The sequence below is a fragment of the Cervus elaphus genome, chromosome 23 (genome assembly GCF_910594005.1).
Source record: "Cervus elaphus chromosome 23, mCerEla1.1, whole genome shotgun sequence".
Taxonomy (NCBI): Eukaryota; Metazoa; Chordata; class Mammalia; order Artiodactyla; family Cervidae; genus Cervus; species Cervus elaphus.
In genome coordinates, this window is record NC_057837.1 from 73,553,490 (window position 1) to 73,574,784 (window position 21,295).

Here is a 21,295-nt window from a genome sequence, read left to right on the forward strand (position 1 = left end):
GCTGGAGCCAAATACCAAGTAACAGCGCTTCTCAGACTTGACTCTGCCTGTGGGTCTCCTATAAACACAGATCGTGATTCCAATATGGTCACTCAGGGAGCGTCCCAGCACCTAGAGCAGTGCATGGCACGTGATAGATAGTCAGTGAGTGGATGAGAGCCAATCAAAAGACAGATAGGATATCAACACTGTGTTAGCTCACCAACAACAACCGCTGTGTGAGTTCAGCCTTCTACCAGTGTCATCACATCTTGGCATCAACACCCTTCATCCATCTCCACCCCCCTCACCTACCTTAGAAGACAGAAGTAACACAGCACACCTTTGTGCAACCATTGCCGCAGCTTCTCCACGGGATGGACCCTTGCTCTTTACCTGCCACTGGTCTCAGTGGAACTTAGCTGCAGAAGATAATGTTCTGCTTGAGCAGCCACCCTATTTTCTGGGTAGAAGAAGGAGTAAGGGGAGGGGCAGAGAAGGAGTAGGGAGCTGACCCCATCTCCACAGCATGACCACCTGCCATCCCTCAATCTGTTTTCACAGCTAGGAGTGTGCCTTGCCTGAGTGGAACTCAGGGGACCTTGGAAGATCCACTGCAACTTCCCCTTCCTCCTGCTCTCTCCTCCAGTGGCATTGGGGTCACAGGACCTCAGTTCCAGTACCAGCTCTGCCTTTTCCTAACTCTGTGCCTGATCATGTGCATCTCCCAGAGTCCATGTCTTCAGATGTCACATGAGATCAGCACTGCCCACATGATGAGGTCGCTGTGGAAGCAACAGACATAGTTCATTTTCCCTGAGATGTCAAAGTCCCTTGCAATATTAATGATAATAGCAATAAGTAATTACAGTGGGTAAAAACATAGCTTTTTATATGTTAAGCATTATCCTAAGCACTTGACATATATCAACTCCAATAATTTGCAAAAATCCTAAAAGAGGGGGTGAGGAACTATTGACATTTCTTCATTTACAGAGGAGGAAACTGAGGTGAAAGCAAATAAAGTAATTTGCCTAAAATCACAGAATGGAGACAGAGGATTTGAAGTCAGGGTCCTGGTTTCAGAGTCTGTGCACATGCTCTCAGTTGCATTGTTGGCTGAAAACTATAGTGCACACGTGAGGGGCGATACACCCACAGTCCCTTCACGCACTCCTGTATATTCACTCCCAGTTGCAATCACTTAACACAAGCCCCCCATGCACTCAGTCATTCATACACACTCATTCTTCTGTTAACACACACACACACCCTGTGCTCCACTCCAGGCTCAGGGAGGAGGGAGCTGGGCTCAATGCCCAGAAGCCCCAGGAGCAAGTCCAGCCAAATGTCAAGCAGGCCCAGAGCTGGGTGATGAGCTGAGAGAACACGGTGGGCTGCCTTCCTGCACAGATACCCTTTCCCTGGAGAAGGGCAGGAGCTCTCAATACCGAGCTGCCCCAGGACAGAAGGGCATCGGGAGTGGGTAACTCACTGAACAAGCCACTGTGAGTGGAGGGTCTACTCTCTCCTGAGACATTCATCCATGCATGATTTACTTTAGCCTCAAGTCAGTCCTACAGCATCTGGGATTCTCATCCCATTTTGTCAGAGAAGTAAAGTCACTTGCTCAGGACACACGACCTGCAGGTGGTAGAATTCTAGTTCAGGAGGCCCTCTGGCCCTGCCCCTCTTCCCCTCAGTCTATCGACATGAGACGAGGCAGCTGCAGAGATTTCTCCTAACAGCAGAGACTTCTCTTTTCTACCCTCTCCTCTCTCATGTGTCTGTCTTTCTCTCCCAACGTACTCCTTTCCTGGGCCTCCTCACTCTGGTCCAGGTTAGATGCCCCTTGATGGGCTCAGCCTCCCTTCCCCTCCCCACTCCAGCTCATGAATGACCGAGGTCTCTAATTACAAACCTCCCCAGCCTCTGCATGCATCTTCAGAGAAATAACAAGGCAAGAACATCACAGGCATTGTATTCTGGATAAAGATTCCAGACTGTGGGACTCCAGATCATATCTCTGCTTCTATTCTGCAGTTCCCCTCTAAAGCAGAAGACTCCTGGATCCCATGCTATCGTAGGCCACATGGTGAAATGGATGGAACATACCCAGGGCAGACAGAAGGTGTTCACATGTTTGAAATGCTGTGCCCTCTGAGAGGGACATTCATATCCTAGTCATCAGCAAACACTTTCTTACCACATGATATAACAGCACCTCACGTTTTGGACCTACAAAGTCTTCCTTCTTAAATGTGAGGTCATGAATAATGTTATATAAGGATTATTTTAAGTATTAAAAGGAAGAGCATAAACAAAAGACTGCACATCTGGCTAGAATATATCAATGATTGTTAGCCCACACAGTACATTTCACAATTTTGAAAAGTTTGCCGGGATTTAACAGTGGGAGTTTTACAGAAAATGAATTTCTAGCATTGTTTGAAAAAGTAAACCATCTGTCAACAACACAGTCTTGCAATTTATCAAGGGCAGTGGATCACAACTTTGAGTGAGCACCAGAATCCCTTAGCCATTTGGTCAAGCACAGATCTGAGAGCTCCACTTTCTGAGGTCTGACTTGGGAGGACAGGAGTGGAACCTCAGTGTCCTCATCTACCAGGTTTCCAGGGCTGAGGGTGCTGCTCAAGGGACCATGCTCTGAAAGCCGTGAACTGAGGGAGAGCTGCTCTCTTCTCAGGAGGGGATCTTTCTCCAGTTTCCATAATCCCTGCTGTTCCTTTTTGTCCCCCTGCTTCCACCCCCACTCCAAATACTCTCATCCCCATTACTCACCTAGACTGGAGGGCATTGTGGGCTTCCCTGATAGCTCAGTTGGTAAAGAATCCACCTGCAGTGTGGGAGACCTGGGTTCGATCCCTGGGTTGGGAAGATCCCCTAGAGAAGGGAAAGGCTACCCACTCCAGTATTCTAGCCTGGAGAATTCCATGGATTGTACTGGAAAATTCCATGGGGTTGCAAAGAGTCGGACACGACTGAGTGACTTTCACTCCCTTCACTGGAGGGCATTTAACTTTATGACCTGTAGAGTGGACTCATAGTAAGTATTCAGGGGAAAGTAGCTTTTTATTATTTAACCATCTTAGGAGTTAAGTGTCAACGTTCATATTTTAGAGATGAAGAAACAGAACTACAGCTAAGGCTTCCCTGTTGGTTCAGATGGTAAGGAATCTGCCTGGAATGCAGGAGATCCAGGTTCGATCCCTGGTTTGGGAAGATCCTCTGGAGAAGGGAATGGCAATCCACTCCAATATTCTGGCCTGGAGAATTCCATGGACAGAGGAGCCTGGAAGGCTACAATCCTTGGGATCGCAAAGAGATGGACATGACTGAAAGACTAACATGCACACAGGGAAAAGTGACTTGCTATAGGAATTATAGGTTAAAAAACAGGAGGAAGACACATGCCAAAAACTGTTAGTCATGTGTCCCCAGTTACCTGGATGTTGCCAAAATACAAACAACACCCAGCAATACTATCTAATATTAACATAGATGATGTGTGAAAGATTTTGGGCAAGACTTCATGAGTATGAGTTCAGCCTCCACCTTTTCCTTCTCAACCCTCCCCTCCTCAGCAGAAACCTTCCTCTTCCCTTCCCCCTATGGGCCTGCTTGCTTTAGTTCTGTCTCATCCAGTTGACTCTAAGCACCATGAGAGCAAGTCTTCTCTTTATCCCTAGAATGCCATGTGGCTCCTGGAACAAAGGATACGGTCCATGAACGTTGGAGGAAGGAAGGAAGGAATGCAGGAGCAAAGCTGCACATGACTGGAGTGTCTATAGAGCCTGGGATTGAATCCATGATATTGTCTTACTCTTCATCCTCTACCCTACCATCACCTCCAGAACCTTCTGGAACCTGAGTGCCTGGATGCTGCCCCTCCTTCCCCTCCCAACCTGCCCTGCCCTCTATCTTTCCCCAGGACCTGATAGCACTATCACAAGTCCTCACGCAGTTCTCCCTGATCTTGAAGTTGCTGTTTTTAGCATTGCAGCTGCCATGTAAAAAGGTCTTCCAGACCCTGGGCTTGACAATGTAGAAGTGTTTGATTATTTTGGCCTTGCTTGAATCCCTGTATGGAGGCCAAGGCAGAAGTTAGGCTGTGGGGATGTAGGCATGGGAGGGTCAGATAAGAGGATGGTCATCACAGCTCAGTCTGCAAGATGAACAACTGAAATCCCCAGTTTGTTTGCAATAGAGAGCAGTAGGGGTGTGAAATGTGCAATGGCTGTTTGATACCCTCCTTTCCAGGACATTATTATTAATATGGTTAGGCTTGATAATGACAGGATAATACTGTAAATAATTCCATATTATTACTGAATATTTATAGATGAATTGGCATGATGCCATTGATTGTCATCAAAATACATCAAAAAGGAGGATACAGTTTAAGAATATTCTCCATATGTTGATAATGATTAGAGCTAGACAATAGTCCATGGGTTTATAATACTATTTTCTGTACATATGTGTGTGGTTGACAGTTTCCACCCTGAAATGAAAGTGTGAAGGCATCATGCAGTAATGGAGAAATGCCAGGGAAGAAAACACACCAGTGTGTTTACCTTGGTTACATCTTGGACAATGGAATAAAAGAATACTGAGGGATATTGATACTGCAAATTTTGTAAGAAATGCTACTTTGGTCTTCATCCCATTCCTGACACAGAGCTCCTTACACACAGTTGGACTTTCCTGAGAGATGAAAGCAACGAAGAGTCTTTTATCATGTGAAGGAGGTGAATAGTAAAGCCTCAACCTAACCCAAGAATGGGGATTTGTTGCCTGGGGAAGCAACACTTGATTAGGGGGTCAGAATTTTCTTTCCCCCTTTCCCCTTCCCCTGCCTCCACACCTCAGGGTAGGGAGAGGGGCTAGAGGTTGAATCAATCATAAATGTCTAAAGATTTAATGCATCATTATTTGTGATGATGCACTACATAGTAATGCATAGTACTTCAACAGAGCAATCACTCATGTTATCAAGAGAACTGAGATAGACCCCGGGACCAACACAGGTACACACTCCATCTTGACTCACCTGGACCACTGCAGCAGCCTTCCCAGGTCCTCTGTCTCTGCCTTTTGCTCCCTAGAGGTCACTCTCCACACTGCAGCCACAGGACCCTGTTAAAACTGGAATCCTACCCCATTGTTTGGCTTCCGTATTGGCTCAGAGGGTAAAGAATCTGCCTGCAATTAGGGAGACCCATGTCTGATCCCTGGATTGGGAAGATCTCCTGGAGAAGGGAATGGCAATCCACTCCAGTATTCTTGCCTGGAGAATTCCATGGACAGGAACCTGGTGGGCTACAGTCCATGGGGTTGCAGAGAGTCAGACACGACTGAGTGAGTAACACTTTTATCCCATTGTTCCCATGACCAATCCCTCATGATTTCCCAGCTCTCTCAGAGTCAAATTCTGATTCTTATGAGGTCTTACAAGGTTCCTCATGACCTGCCCCCTTGGCCTCTCTGCCTCATCCCCTTCCACTCCCCTCCCCTCACCCCCTCAGCTCCAGCCACCCTGGTCCTGGGCTCTGCTCAAACACACCAAGCTCATTTTTGGCAGCCTCTGCTCAAGGCCTCCTTATTACAGAGGGTTTCTTTGACTTCTATATCCTCCTGTATCCCCATCACTCTCTTTCTACAAAACACTTATCACCACATGGGATTTTCCGGACTTTATTGTCTATCACCCTCTTATAAAGCATATTATCTTATTAATTTTATTTTCTGATGCTTTCCTATACCAAGAGATATAAGTTTTATGGGGAAAAAAAGCATAAGCATTTGATGAATATTTGTCAAGAGGATGAATTTCCCATTTCATCCTCATGCCAAGTGCACAATCAATGAAGAGACTGGATTTAATAAAACTCCTGTTAGTCTATTTGATGATGAGGCTTGTTTATATAGTTATGAGTCTCTTCTAACATCCTATATCATGATAGGAAGGTAAAAATAATAGTCTGACTGGAGGAAAGAAGATGAGCCTTGAGTTTTTACTAATATAGTGCCAGCCTGGAAAAAGCTGTCTTGGCCCCATGAGCAAATCACAGAAGTCCTGCATTTCCTACTCTGCCTGCAGTTGCCTCTAGAGGGAAGAAGCTCAGCTGTCACTCAGCTTTCTGATTGATTTCATAACAGACAAATGATTATTATTTCACACACAAATTTCTATTTGGGTAGGTAGTGAGGAGACGTAGGTAGACAAGTCTTCTGGACTAAAACACTTTGGTGGAAAATGGACCTCATTGACCATGACTGTGTAAACTCTTCATACTCATGACTGATAACTCTTTCAAAAACCTCATGTAGCCTGGCCCCCTATTCAGGTGAGGAAATTGCAGAGGACGCACAGCATGTGAGTAGCAGGAATGGGTTGGGACAAGACACTCTCCTGTCACAACCCATTGTATAAACTACCTGAATATGCCAGAGATTCTGAAAATGCAGAGAACTGGTAAGGGATTCTGAATGCACTGTCCCTAATTCAATAGTCCCCTCTCCAAACCTCAACACAGACACAAATAATAAAGAAGGGTGGGGGGGAGGAGCCAAGATGGTGGAGGAATAGGACGGGGAGACCACTTTCTCTCCTACAAATTCATCAAAAGAACAATTGAACGCTGAGCAAACTTCACAAAACAACTTCTGATCGCTAGCTGATGACATCAGGCTCCCAGAAAAGCAGCCCATTGTCTTCGAAAGGAGGTAGGACAAAATATAAAAGATAAAAAGAGAGACAAAAGAGCTAGGGACGGAGACCCGTCCCAGGAAGGGAGTCTTAATAGAGGAAGTTTCCAAACACCAGGAAACACTTGCACTGGCAGGTCTGAGGGAAGTTTTCGAATCTCGGAGGGCAACCTAACTGGGAGGAAAAATAAATAAAACCCACAGATTACGTGCCTAAAAGCAACTCCCAGCAGAAAAGTACCCCAGATGCCCACATCCGCCACCAGCAAGTGGGGGCGGAACGGAGAGGAGCCCGCTGCATTGCTTAGGTTAAGGACGGGGCCTGAGTGCCCTGAGGGCAATCGGAGGGAGCTTTTGTGAGTTACCAACTTAAACTGTGGGATAGAGAAAAAGAGAGAGAAAATTAACCGGCCGGAACACACAGCCGGCCGTTCACAGAACAAAGGGTCTGAGCAAGTCCAGAGAAGAGCTAGCCGGTTCTGGACCAGCTCAGCCCTGCTGGAGGCAAGAGGCAGGGGGGAGGGGAAAGGGGCAAACTTGGCCCCAAAGACGGCATCCCCTACCACACTGCAAACAGGCCTCCAGTTTCTAACTAAAGACTTCCTGAGATTCTGGATGGCTGACATCCGCCGGGAGGGTCGCGGCTAAATACAAGGCTCACACACCCGACCGGAGCAGGTGGAAACTGAGGCTGGGGCCGCGGAGGGGAGAAGGCACACCGCATCTGGGGAGAGTGCGCCCGTTAAGCTCCTGGCTGCCTGAGCTGCTCCGGCCGGGGAAGGCACAAGACGCGGGCGCAACTGAGTCCGCGCTTTTGTGGAATACCCTAAAACTGGAACTGCACACAACACAGGGCACTCTCATATAGAGCAGCCGGGAGCCTGAGCAGCATAGACGGGGAAAGCAGCACCCCTCCCTCCCCACGGCACGACTGAACTAGCGAACCTGAACAACAGACCACCTCCGCCCGCCTGTGTCAGGGCGGAAATTAGGCACTGAAGAGACCGGCAAACAGAAGCCAAATAAACAAAGGGAACCACAACAGAAGCGACCGGTGCAACAGATTAAAATCCCTGTAGATAGCACCGACTACACCAGAAGGGGCCTATAGATATAGAGACGTGTAAGCTGGAATGAGGAGCTATCCGAAACTGAACTGAACCCACACTGACTGCAACAGCTCCAGAGAAATTCCTAGATATAATTTTACTTTATTTTGTAATTAAAAAAAATTTTTTTCTTTTCTTTTCTTTTGTAATTTTTCTCTTCTTTTTTCTTTTAAAATTCCCTATTACTCCCCCATTACTCCTTAACTGTCATTCTCATATATTTTTATGATTTTTTTAATTAGGAAAAAATTTTTTCTTGTTATTTTTCTTTTTTCTTTTTTTTTCACTTATTATCTTTTAAAGTCCTCTATTACTCCTCTACTACTCCTTAATTTTCATTTTCATTTCACTAAACCTTGCAAAAAAAGGGAGAAGCCCTATTTTTAAGCCAAACTTCATATATATTTCTAAATTTTTGTGTTTTTGTTTTAAATATTGTATTTTTTTTTTAAATATTGTATTTTTAAGAGTCTAACCTCTACTCTAGATTTTTAATCTTTGTTTTTCAGTATGTGATATAAATTGTGGACATTTAAGAATCCAATATTCAGTTCCCATTTTTATTCAGGAGTGTGTTGATTACTCTCTCCCACTTTTGACTCTCTGTTTTCTACCTCAGAAGACCTCTATTTCCTCCTTTCCCCTTCTCTTCCCAATCCAATTCTGTGAATCTTTGTGGGTGTCTGGGCTACGGAGAACACTCTGGGAACAGACAACTGCATAGATCTGTCTCTCTCCTCTTGAGTCCCCCTTTTTCTCCTCCTGCTCATCTCTATCACCCTCCTCCCTCTCCTCTTCTTCATGTAACTCTGTGAACCTCTCTGGGTGTCCCTAACAGGGGAGAATCTTTTCGCCATTAACCTAGAAGTTTTATTATCAGTGCTGTATAGTTGGAGAAGTCCTGAGACTACTGGAAGAATAAAACTGAAATCCAGAGGCAGGAGACTTAAGCCCAAAACCTGAGAACACCAGAAAACTCCTGACTACATGGAACTGTAAGTGATGAGAGACCGTCCAAAAGCCTCCATACCTACACTGAAACCAACCACCACCCAAGAGGCTGTAAGTTTCAGAGCAGGACATACCACGCAAATTTTCCAGCAACGCAGGAACATAGCCCTGAGCGTCAACATACAGGCTGCCCATGGTCACACCTAACACATAGACCCATCTCAAAACTCATTACTGGGCACTCCATTGCACTCCAGAGAGAAGAAATCCAGTTCCACGCACCAGAACACCGACGCAAGCTTCCCTAACCAGGAAACCTTGACAAGCCAATCGTCCAACCCCACCCGCTAAGTGAAACCTCCACAATAAAAAGGAACCACAGACCTCCAGAACACAGAAAGCCCACTCCAGACACAGCAATCTAAACAAGATGAAAAGGCAGAGAAATATCCAACAGGTAAAGGAACATGAAAAATGCCCACCAAGTCAAACAAAAGAGGAGAAGATAGGGAATCTACCTGAAAAAGAATTTAGAATAATGATAATAAAAATGATCCAAAATCTTGAAAACAAAATGGAGTTACAGATAAATAGCCTGGAGACAAAGATTGACAAGATGCAAGAAATGTTTAATAAAGACCTAGAAGAAATAAAAAAGAGTCAATTAAAAATGAATAATGCAATAAATGAGATCAAATACAACCTGGAGGGAACTAACAGTAGAACAACAGAGAAAAAAGATAGGATAAGTGAGGCAGAAGATAAAATGGTGGAAATAAATGAAGCAGAGAGGAAAAAAGAAAAAAGAATCAAAAGAAATGAGGACAACCTCAGGGACCTCTGGGACAATGTGAAACGCCCCAACATTCGAATCATAGGAGTCCCAGAAGAAGAAGACAAAAAGAAAGGCCATGAGAAAATACTCGAGGAGATAATAGCTGAAAACTTCCCTAAAATGGGAAAGGAAATAGCCACCCAAGTCCAAGAAACCCAGAGAGTCCCAAACAGGATAAACCCAAGGCGAAACACCCCAAGACACATATTAATCAAATTAACAAAGATCAAACACAAAGAACAAATATTAAAAGCAGCAAGGGAGAAATAACAAATAACACACAAAGGGATTCCCATAAGCATAACAGCTGATCTATCAATAGAAACCCTCCAGGCCAGACGGGAATGGCAGGACATACTTAAAGTAATGAAAGAGAATAAGCTACAACCTAGATTACTGTACCCAGCAAGGATCTCATTCAGATATGAAGGAGAATTCAAAAGCTTTACAGACAAGCAAAACCTGAGAGAATTCAACACCACCAAACAAGCTCTTCAACAAATGCTAAAGGATCTTCTCTAGACAGGAAATGCAGAAAGGTTGTATAAACATGGACCCAAAGCAACAAAGTAAATGGCAACGGGACCATACCTATCAAGAATTACCTTAAATGTAAATGGGTTGAATGCCCCAACCAAAAGACAAAGACTGGCTGAATGGATACAAAAACAAGACCCCTATAGATGCTGTCTACAAGAGACCCACCTCAAAACAACAGACACATACAGACTAAAAGTGAAGGGCTGGAAAAAAATATTTCACGCAAACGGAGACCAAAAGAAAGCAGGAGTCGCAATACTCATATCAGATAAAATGCACTTTCAAATAAAGGATGTGAAAAGAGACAAAGAAGGACACTACATAATGATCAAAGGATCAATCCAAGAAGAAGATATAACAATTATAAATATATATGCACCCAACAGAGGAGCACTGCAATATGTAAGGCAAACACTAACGAGTATGAAAGAGGAAATTAATAGTAACACAATAATAGTGGGAGACTTTAATACCCCAATCACAACTGTGGATAGATCAACTAAACAGAAAATTAACAAGGAAACACAAACCTTAAATGACACAATGGACCAGCTAGACCTAATTCATATCTATAGGACATTTCACCCCAAAACAATCAACTTCACCTTTTTCTCAAGTGCACACGGAACCTTCTCTGGAATAGCTCACATGCTGGGCCATAAATCTAGTCTTGATAAATTCAAAAAAATTGAAATCGTCCCAGTCATCTCTTTTGACCACAGTGCAGTAAGATTAGATCTCAATTACAGGAAAAAAATTATTAAAAATTCAAACATATGGAGGCTAAGTAACACGCTTCTGAATAACCAACAAATCATAGAAGAAATCAAAATATGCATAGAAATGAATGAAAGTGAAAACACAACACCCCAAAACCTATGGGACACTGTAAAAGTAGTGCTAAGGGGAAGGTTCATAGCATTACAGGCTTACATCAAGAAACAAGAAGAAAGTCAAATAAACAACCTAACTCTACACCTAAAGCAACTAGAAAAGTAAGACATGAAAAACCCCACGGTTAGTAGAAGGAAAGAAATCTTAAAAATTAGGGCAGAAATAAATGCAAAAGAAACTAAAGAGACCATAGCAAAAATCAACAAAGCTAAAAGCTGGTTTTTTGAAAAAAATAAACAAAATTGACAAACCATTAGCAAGACTCATTAAGAAACAAAGGGAGAAGAACCAAATTAACAAAATTAGAAATGAAAATGGAGATACCACAGCAGACAACACTGAAGTACAAAGGATCATAAGAGACTACTACCAGCAGGTCTATGCCAATAAAATGGGCAACTTGGAAGAAATGGACAAATTCTTGGAAAAGTATAACTTTCCAAAACTGAACCAGAAAGAAATAGAAGATCTTAGCAGAGCCATCACAAGCAAGGAAATCGAAACTGTAATCAGAAATCTTCCAGCAAACAAAAGCCCAGGACCAGATGGCTTCACAGCTGAATTCTACCAAAAAATTAGAGAAGAGCTAACACCTATCTTTCTCAAACTCTTCCAGAAAATTGCAGAAGAAGGTAAACTTCCAAACTCATTCTATGAGGCCACCATCACCCTAATTCCAAAACCAGACAAAGATGCCACAAAAAAAGAAAACTACAGGCCAATATCACTGATGAACATAGATGCAAAAATCCTTAACAAAATTCTAGCAAACAGAATCCAACAACATATTAGAAGAAGCATACGCCATGACCAAGTGGGCTTTATCCCAGGAAAGCAAGGATTCTTTAATATCCACAAATCAATCCATGTAATACACCACATTAACAAATTGAAAGATTAAAAACCATATGATTATCTCAATAGATGCAGAGAAAGCCTTTGACAAAAGTCAACACCCATTTATGATTAAAACTCTCCAGAAAGCAGGAATAGAAGGAACATACCTCAACATAATAAAAGCTATATATGACAAACCCACAGCAAGCATTACCCTCAATGGTGAAAAATTGAAAGCATTTCCCCTAAAATCAGGAACAAGACAAGGGTGCCCACTCTCACCACTACTATCCAACATAGTTTTGGAAGTTTTGGCCACAGCAATCAGAGCAGAAAAAGAAGTAAAAGGAATCCAGATAAGAAAAGAAGAAGTGAAACTCTCGCTGTTTGCAGGTGACATGATCCTCTACATAGAAAACCCTAAAGACTCTACCAGAAAATTACTAGAGTTAATCAACGAAGATAGTAAAGTTGCAGGATATAAAATTAACACGCAGAAATCCCTTGCATTCCTATACACTAACAATGAGAAAACAGAAAGAAAAATTAAGGAAACAATACCATTCACCATTGCAACAAAAAGAATAAAATACTTAGGAGTATATCTACCTAAAGAAACAAAAGACCTATACATAGAAAACTATAAAACACTGGTGAAAGAAAGCAAAGAGGACACAAACAGATGGAGAAACAGACCGTGTTCATGGATTGGAAGAATCAATATTGTCAAAATTACTATACTACCCAAAGCAATCTATAGATTCAGTGCAATCCCTATCAAGCTACCAACGGTAATTTTCACAGAACTAGACCAAAGAATTTCACAGTTTGTATGGAAATACAAAAAGCCTCGAAGAGCCAAAGTAATCTTGAGAAAGAAGAATGGAACTGGAGGAATCAAGCTGCCTGACTTCAGACTCTACTACAAAGCCACACTCATCAAGACAGTATGGTACTGGCACAAAGACGGAAATATAGACCAATGGAACAGAATAGAAAGCCCAGAGATAAATCCACGAACCTATGGACACCTTATCTTCGACAAAGGAGGCAAGGATATACAATGGAAAAAAGACAACCTCTTTAACAAGTGGTGCTGGGAAAACTGGTCAACCACTTGTAAAAGAATGAAACTAGAACACTTTCTAACACCATACACAAAAATAAACTCAAAATGGATTAAAGATCTAAATGTAAGACCAGAAACGATAACACTCCTAGAGGAGAACATAGGCAAAACACTCTCCGACATGAATCACAGCAGGATCCTCTATGACTCACCTCCCAGAATATTGGAAATAAAAGCAAAAATAAACAAATGGGACCTAATGAAACTTAAAAGCTTTTGCACAACAAAGGAAACTATAAGCAAGGTGAAAAGACAGCCCTCAGATTGGGAGAAAATAATAGCAAACAAAGCAACAGACAAAGGATTAATCTCAAAAATACACAAGCAACTCCTGCAGCTCAGTTCCAGAAAAATAAATGACCCAATCAAAAAATGGGCCAAAGAACTAAACAGACATTTCTCCAAAGAAGACCTACAGATGGCTAACAAACACATGAAAAGATGCTTAACATCACTCATTTTCAGAGAAATGCAAATCAAAAACCACAATGAGGTCCCATTACACACCAGTCAGGATGGCTGCTATCCAAAGTCTACAAGCAATAAATGCTGGAGAGGGTGTGGAGAAAAGGGAACCCTCTTACACTGTTGGTGGGAATGCAAACTAGTACAGCCACTATGGAAAACAGTGTGGAGATTTCTTTAAAAACTGGACATAGAACTGCCATGTGACCCAGCAATACCACTTCTGGGCATACACACTGAGGAAACCAGATCTGAAAGAGACACGTGCACCCCAATGTTCATCACAGCACTGTTTATAATAGCCAGGACATGGAAGCAACCTAGATGCCCATCAGCAGACGAATGGATAAGGAAGCTGTGGTACATATACACCATGGAATATTACTCAGCCATTAAAAAAAATTCATTTGAATCAGTTCTAATGAGACGGACGAAACTGGAACCCATTATACAGAGTGAAGTAAGCCAGAAAGATAAAGAACATTACAGCATACTAACACATATATATGGAATTTAGAAAGATGGTCATGATCACCCTATATGCAAAACAGAAAAAGAGACACAGATGTACAGAACAGACTTTTGGGCTCTGTGGGAGAAGGCGAGGATGGGATGTTTTGAGAGAACAGCATCGAAACATGCGTATTATCTATGGTGAAACAGATCACTAGCCCAGGTGGGATACATGAGACAAGTGCTCAGGCCTGGTGCACTGGGAAGACCCAGAGGGATCGGGTAGAGAGGGAGGTGGGAGGGGGGATCGGGATGGGGAATACATGTAAATCCATGGCTAATTCATGTCAATGTATGACAAAAACCATGACAATATTGTAAAGTAATTAGCCTCCAACTAATAAAAATAAATGAAAAAAAATTTTTTTTAATGAAAAAAAATTTTTTTTAATTAAAAAAAAAGAAGAGTGAGTCTAGGTTGTTTCCCTAACTCCAAACATGTGGGGTCTCTGCAAATAGCAACCAGTTCCCCAACAAACCACTGTCTCAGGGAGATGAAATGACGTGCCCAAGAGCAAACAGCAGCATAATGAGTTACTTAAGCCAGTCTCCTTTCATTAACACCAAGGCATTATCCTATTACACTGTTACAAATTAATAATTTTAGTAAAAATTAAATTTGTTATATATTCACAGTATTAATGTTACTGCTATCAGATCTGACACTGGTAAAAGTTACTCTGGCAATACCTGTGCAAATCATTTTAAAAATAACTTTTCTTCTGATCACAACATGATGAGATTGATAGACAAAGCAAAAAGCAACCTCTGAGTTCCAAGACCTGCCCTGGCACCACAGTGGGCCTAATATTCTTCTGCTCAATATTAACATTTAAACAGAACCTCCATATCAGACAAGGTCATTCTGTGTCCATGAAATATCAGGACAAAAATAAGACATTCGGTAATCATGTTTGAACACAGACAAAACAAGCTAAATTACAAGAACAACCAAAATGACCAGACATCCCCCTATCTTGAGTGACTGCTACTTCTAGGAAGGAAATGGCCACTCAGTCCAGTATTCTTGCCTGAAAAATCCCATGGACAGAGGAGCCTGGTGGGCTACAGTCCATGGGGTTGCAAAGAGTCAGATGTGCCTGAGTGATTAAGTTGAGCAGAGCAGACTTCAACTAGAAACCAGATTGTTTCTAGTGGTCTCTGGCTAGAAACACTTAACAAATACAACCATTATCCTTATTTTATAATAAAGAATGGAAAGCTCGGAGATGTTGAGAAATTTGCCCAAGTCTACAAGGAAGTAGTGAGTAACAGCACCAGCACCATCTGTGTTCTTGTTTATTTCATTACCGTTCTTTCTGTGATCACCATGCCTCACTTTCCTCATCTATAGTAAAACAAATAACTCTCTGTTCTCCAAAAGTGTCTCCAACCTACATCCTCCCAGAAGCAGGAGCAAGAAAACATCATCAAAGTCCCTCTACTTGGGAGAACGGGGACCTGCAGCGCGAGCAGATGAATACAGCAGCTAAGAGCCATCTCCGGGCCTCCATTTCCTCCCTTGAAGGATTCTTAGGATGATAAATAGAATAATACAGGCAAAATGCTAACACAGAGCCTGGGACACTAAAAAGGTAGTTGCCCTTTCTTTAACTGAAGTAAGAAGCCCTCTCCCCACATGTGACCTCAGGGAATCAGATTTCTTAGAAAAGTGGACAACTGAGTATAATATCCATTCTCCTGAGAGTCCAGGAGAACAACCTGCCCCCAAACTTGACTGAACTTAGAAGTAAGGAATAAAAGCCTACATACTGATATGTCTGTGTCCCAGGTTTTTGTGTAGCTTGGAGTGGCTATGAAAAGGTAGATGATGCTATTATGGGTTTGCTTCCTATACCTGGTAGGGCACACTCTGTGGATGGTGGAAAGGGAGGTAGCCACTGCTAAGCAGAGCAGAGAGAAGGACCACAATTTCCATGGACCCTACTGGTTAAGGTTTGTAGTTGCAAACCACAGACTCCACTCCAGTCACTTTAGTTTTGGATATGCACTTATTGAAATATAAGCCACAGTGTTTGAAGCTACAGAAAAGAAAATTGTAACATCATTGTGCAGTCAAGGAGCTTCTTTATCCCAAAGCTTCTCTTGTGACTGATGCTGAGAACTGGTGTTCTGCCCGTAGTCCGAGTCCCCGGTCGGGAAAGAAGACTCCTCGAAACAATGCAACTCGCAATAGGGGAATTTATTACTCACTCGAGCCAGGGCCTCCCGCCCTCACCAGGTGTGTGAGGACGAAAGGCCCCGAGCCCCAGTTCTCTCGGGTATTTATTAGGTCAAAATAAGCGGCAGGTAGTTGGCGCAATCGGATTGGTTACACAGTGGGTAGTTGGCGTAAGCGGATTGGTTACACAGTTGCAAGGTAATTTTTGTTGGCCCAACGTGGGGCTTTCAGCTTTCCCCTGATAGGTTCCCTTTTTTCTGGCTAGGCATATGTTGATTGGCTGGCTCCAGGAGGCCTGATAATTATGTTACCCCGGGAAACCAGGCCTACTCCTAATCTAGGCTGCCTGCCATGGCGTTAGCCGTGACAGCCTCACACTGGAGGCCAGAAATTCCACCATGACCACCCACAAGAAGAGCAGTGATGGTGGGGAGGGGGATGACAGTGAGGATACTGTGAGGATGTGGGTGAAAACAAAAGTCCTGTCATCAAACGGCAGGCTCTGTAGTTACTGTGGGCATGATGAATGTGCTCCATCCAGCATTCCTTCCTTCCTCAAGGAATTATGAACTGTCTCCTTGGTGCCAGGAACTGTGCTAAGTGCTCAGGATAAAGGGGAAGTTGGCTCTCATGGTGCTGAGAGACAGCTGGATGAGACAGAATTAAGACATGTAGACCCATGGAAGAATGGAAATAGGCAGGTTCTGCTGAGGAGGGTAGGGGAAAGAAGAACTGCGAGGAGACTGAACTGTTTCAGAAGCAGCCACAGCCCAGTCCTGCAGGGATCCTCCTCGGACTTCAGAGTTTTAGGGACCACTCTTCGCATGCCCTCTGCAAAAAGAAAGGAACTTGCTGAGTTCCAGCTCCAGACGTGGACACCGGTCATCTTGACAGATCCAAGATTTTCTGAAAAATGTGGAACCATAGTGCCCGTGACTCGAATGGCCAATGAGAAGGAAATGAGTGTTTCAAGCCTCAGGTGGAGGTGGGGGGTGCCAGGAGCACTGCAGACCTGCCCTGGAGGGTGGCTGAATCAGTGTTGCCATCTGAGAAAGGGGAGCATATGATCAGGCTCAGATGATCACAAAGAGGCATCTAGGGTTGACCTTCTGCCAAGCTGAGCCCTGAAGGACATGCTCAGGGTTACAGATTTCACAGGACACTGCCTCTTCTCCTGGGAGGCAACAAGGAGGAAAGACACTATGCAGGTGTGAATGGTGTGTGGTCTCCTGAGCTCCACCTCTTTTCCCAGCCTTCCCCTCCCACCCTGGCCTGCCCCCTGTCTTACCACCAGGACCCTGTTGTGTGATCTCAGGTCTTTATGCATTCTACTTCTTTGAGGGAGTTGTTGACCTTTGAGCTCTCTCTAAATTCCCCATGTACTGAGCGTCAAAGATGTCCATCCCCATCATTGCATTTGAACTGCTCCATATCACCCTTGATGAAGCACCTGGTCTTTGAGCCCATGCAAGGACCTGTGAATTTTTTATCCAGGCAGAAAGCAGGTCTAGAAATTGCTGAAATGGGAGGGGCAAGGGGTCAGTTATGAGGATGGTCATCACAGCTCAGTCTACAAGGTCAACGAAGGAACCACCAGGTTTGTTTTTTTGTTTGTTTGTTTTGCAATAGAGAATTTAAGGTTGTGGCAGATGGTCAAATTGAAAAGCCCACTTGTAAATCTCCTTTCTGGGACATCACGATGAATGTTGCTAGGCGTGACGTGCTACAGTAACCATGTACAAATGTGTATCTCCTCATGAGGTAGCCTCAAAAACTTCTACAGGACTTCCCTGGTGGTTCAGTGATTAAAAATCCACCCTCCAATGCAGAAGTCCCGGGTTCAATCCCTTGTCAGGGAACTAAGGTCCCACATGCTGCAGGGCATCTAAGCCAGCGGGCCATGACTAAGACCCAACACACCCAAATAAATACACAAATGCACCAGCAAAACCACAACTCTACAAGAACAGAAAGAGATCACATATTAAAAAAATATATGTCCTATAGGTCAAATCGCTGGGTCTGAATACCTGGGTTTTATAGTATCATATTAATATTAATAATAGTATTAATTACAAGCATTATCCTGTGGTGACTGCTGAACAGGTTTTAGAAGCAAAATATGTTTCAGACGGGCCTGATAATCTATGTGAGCCGACTTCTGCTGACTCCAGAAATCCTGAGTCTGCTGTTTGATCCTCAAGACAATGCCTTCCTGTCCTGGGCTCACTCCTATGCTGCATTCCACAATCGGTCTAACTGCTGGGTCTGTGGAGCACTCCCCTCTTCATCAGTGAAAGGCGTCCCATGGTGGACATCTCCACTTCAAGGAAAGGACTTTCTCCAAGTCTGCAGATACCTTCAACAATCGCATGTGATGCCTCTTCTTAAACTGATGACATCTAACAACCTTAAGATGGACTGATGTAACTATGGACGTAATGTGACTTTTCATTTCGATTTTAACTTGGTTTAATGACTATTTTGCCTTACATCTGTAACTATATAATGGGGTTTTCTAACCGTCTAAAAGCTTTTAATTTACAAATACTTGTCCGAGCTCCTACGAGTGCCACAGCCTCCTCCAACTATTACTTGGAGCCCCTGGATCAAACATCCTCACTATGAGGATTAGGAGAATATGTTGCCTCACCAATTTAGGGACAATGCCCCTTGTCAGCTCAGAAGCAGTTATGGAATGAGAACAATGCCCCTTTTCCCTAGGCAACATAATTCTCCTAAAAGAAAAGGGGGGATGAGAGAGTCATTTCCTAGGCAGGTTGATAAGAAGTCTAGGGGTCCCCAAGGAGACAGAGGTCTGGGATATTCAAGGAGGAAGAAAGGACAAACTTTTTTACTTTTTTTCCTCTACATTCCTTAGGATTATATAACAATAATGTATCCTGCCTGAGGACAGTCTTTGGATTAAACTCTCTGGCTAATTCTGTTATCTTAAAATGTAAATTATGGGAGTAGGTCTGGTCTTTACAAGGATGTATCCTGCCTGAGGAAAATCTTTGGATTAAACCTTCTAGCCAACTCTGTTATCTTAAAATGTAAATTATGGGAGTGGGTCTGGTGAGGTCTTTGCAACCTCCAGACATTCTTTGGATTCATTGGAGAGTATATAACTCCATTGCTAACATTAGCAAAGGGGTACTCTTTTGCCCCCTTCTGATGCCTATGTCAAAAGCTTTCTCTATCTCCTTTATACTTTAATAAAACTTTATTACACAAATAAATAAATAAATGAATATATGTCCTATATGTCAAATCGCTGTGTCTGAATACCTGGGTTTTATAGTATTATATTAATATTAATAATAGTATTAATTACATTATTATATTAATAGCATTATATTTATAGGTATATTTATTATACTACTATAGCATTCACAATCATATTATTAACTTTATTAAAGTAGTATTAATTATATCAAATGTTATAATTATTATTCATTATATTAATATATGTCAAATTACTGGGACTGGATACGTGGCTTTTATAATACTATTAATATTCTCTGTGCTCATGTGTATAGTAAAAACTTTCCACCATTAATAAAAAATATGAAGGAATTATGCTGTAGTGGAAACAGTCATGAAGAAAACATACCAGTGTGTTCACTTTGGTGACATCAGGAACACTCTATAAATTGAATACTGATATTATTGATACTGTGATTATAAGAAGAAACATATGTGCTTGTTTTTTCATCCTTTTCCTGACACTGAGTTCCTAAAAGTCTTGGTATCTCTTATGTGATGAGAACAATAAAAATGGCTCCTGATATGTGACATCAGTGATTTTGGAAAGACCCTTGTAACCCCAGCACGGACTCTGAATGCACACGGAGGACTGTCTCGCAGGAAGGAGGGTTTGAACTTTCACTCCCACCCTCTCCCATGGTCTTCTCTTCTCCATCCCCTCTTCTTCTACGACTTCAGGGAGGGTCATAGAACTGTCAGTTGAACAATCACCAATAGCTAATGATTTAACGCATCATGACTAGGTAATGAAGCCTCCTTAACAGAGCAAGACATTCATGTTATACAAGAGACCTGGGATCCACCCAGGGAACAACATGGATCATGCTCCATCAAGGCTCATGTGGACCACAGCAGCAGCCTGCTCCCCGGGCCTCCGTGTCTGCCCTTCATCCCCTGGAGGGCACTTTCTGCACCGCAGCCTCAGGGATCCTGGTACTATTCAGTCTTACCCCATTGCTCCCATGACCAATCCCCCAGTGATTCCTCCTTTCACTGAGAGTCAAATTCTGATCTTAATAAGTCCCACAAGTCTCCTCATGACCTGCCCCCATGGCCTCTCATCCTCATCGCCTTCCACTTCTCTCCCCTCCCCTCCACCCACCCAGCTCCATCCACCCTGGTCCTGGTTGCTGTTCCAACACACACCCAGGCCCATTACTTCCGCAGCCTCTGCTCAAAGCCTCCTGTCACAGAAGATTTCCCTGACCCTGGAGAGAATAAGAACAGCATCCTTTCCCCACGTCCGTCTCTACCTTCAAGAAACTTATGACCTACCATAGGATTTCTCCCCTCTGCTATTGTTTGTCTCTCTCCTAGAAGGCAAGTTATTTTGCCATATATTTTTCACAGCTGTTTTCCCACCCCAAGAACAATGCTTTGGAGGGACTTAATTCCCATTTTCATTTTCTCAACAAGCACACAGTCTTTAATAGAATGGATATGGTAGAATTCTTTTTAGTAAAATATCTACTTGATGATAGGACACATTTACATAATCATCTCTAATATTCAATCTACTGGGATGATAATAAAATAATGTGATCCACGTGATCACTATATTATTATTAACCCTAAAACCTCTCTGAATCCAAATATTTATAGATTTTTATGGAGGTTTTCAATAAATAGCCATACTGACTGAATTATCGGCCATGGCTGGTTGATCTCAATCTCAGAGCCCTCCACTACCCCAAGAGGTGCTGGCAAGAAAGTGGTGAAAGTTCAAACACCTAAGTGAGTGTTTGAGGTTTTGGGAAGACCAGTCCATACCCAAAAGCTTCTTGGTTGCCTTTCCTGAGCGCTCTCATGACCTATGAAAGAAGATAAATTCCAAGAAGTTTAGGAGGCCTGAGCCATGA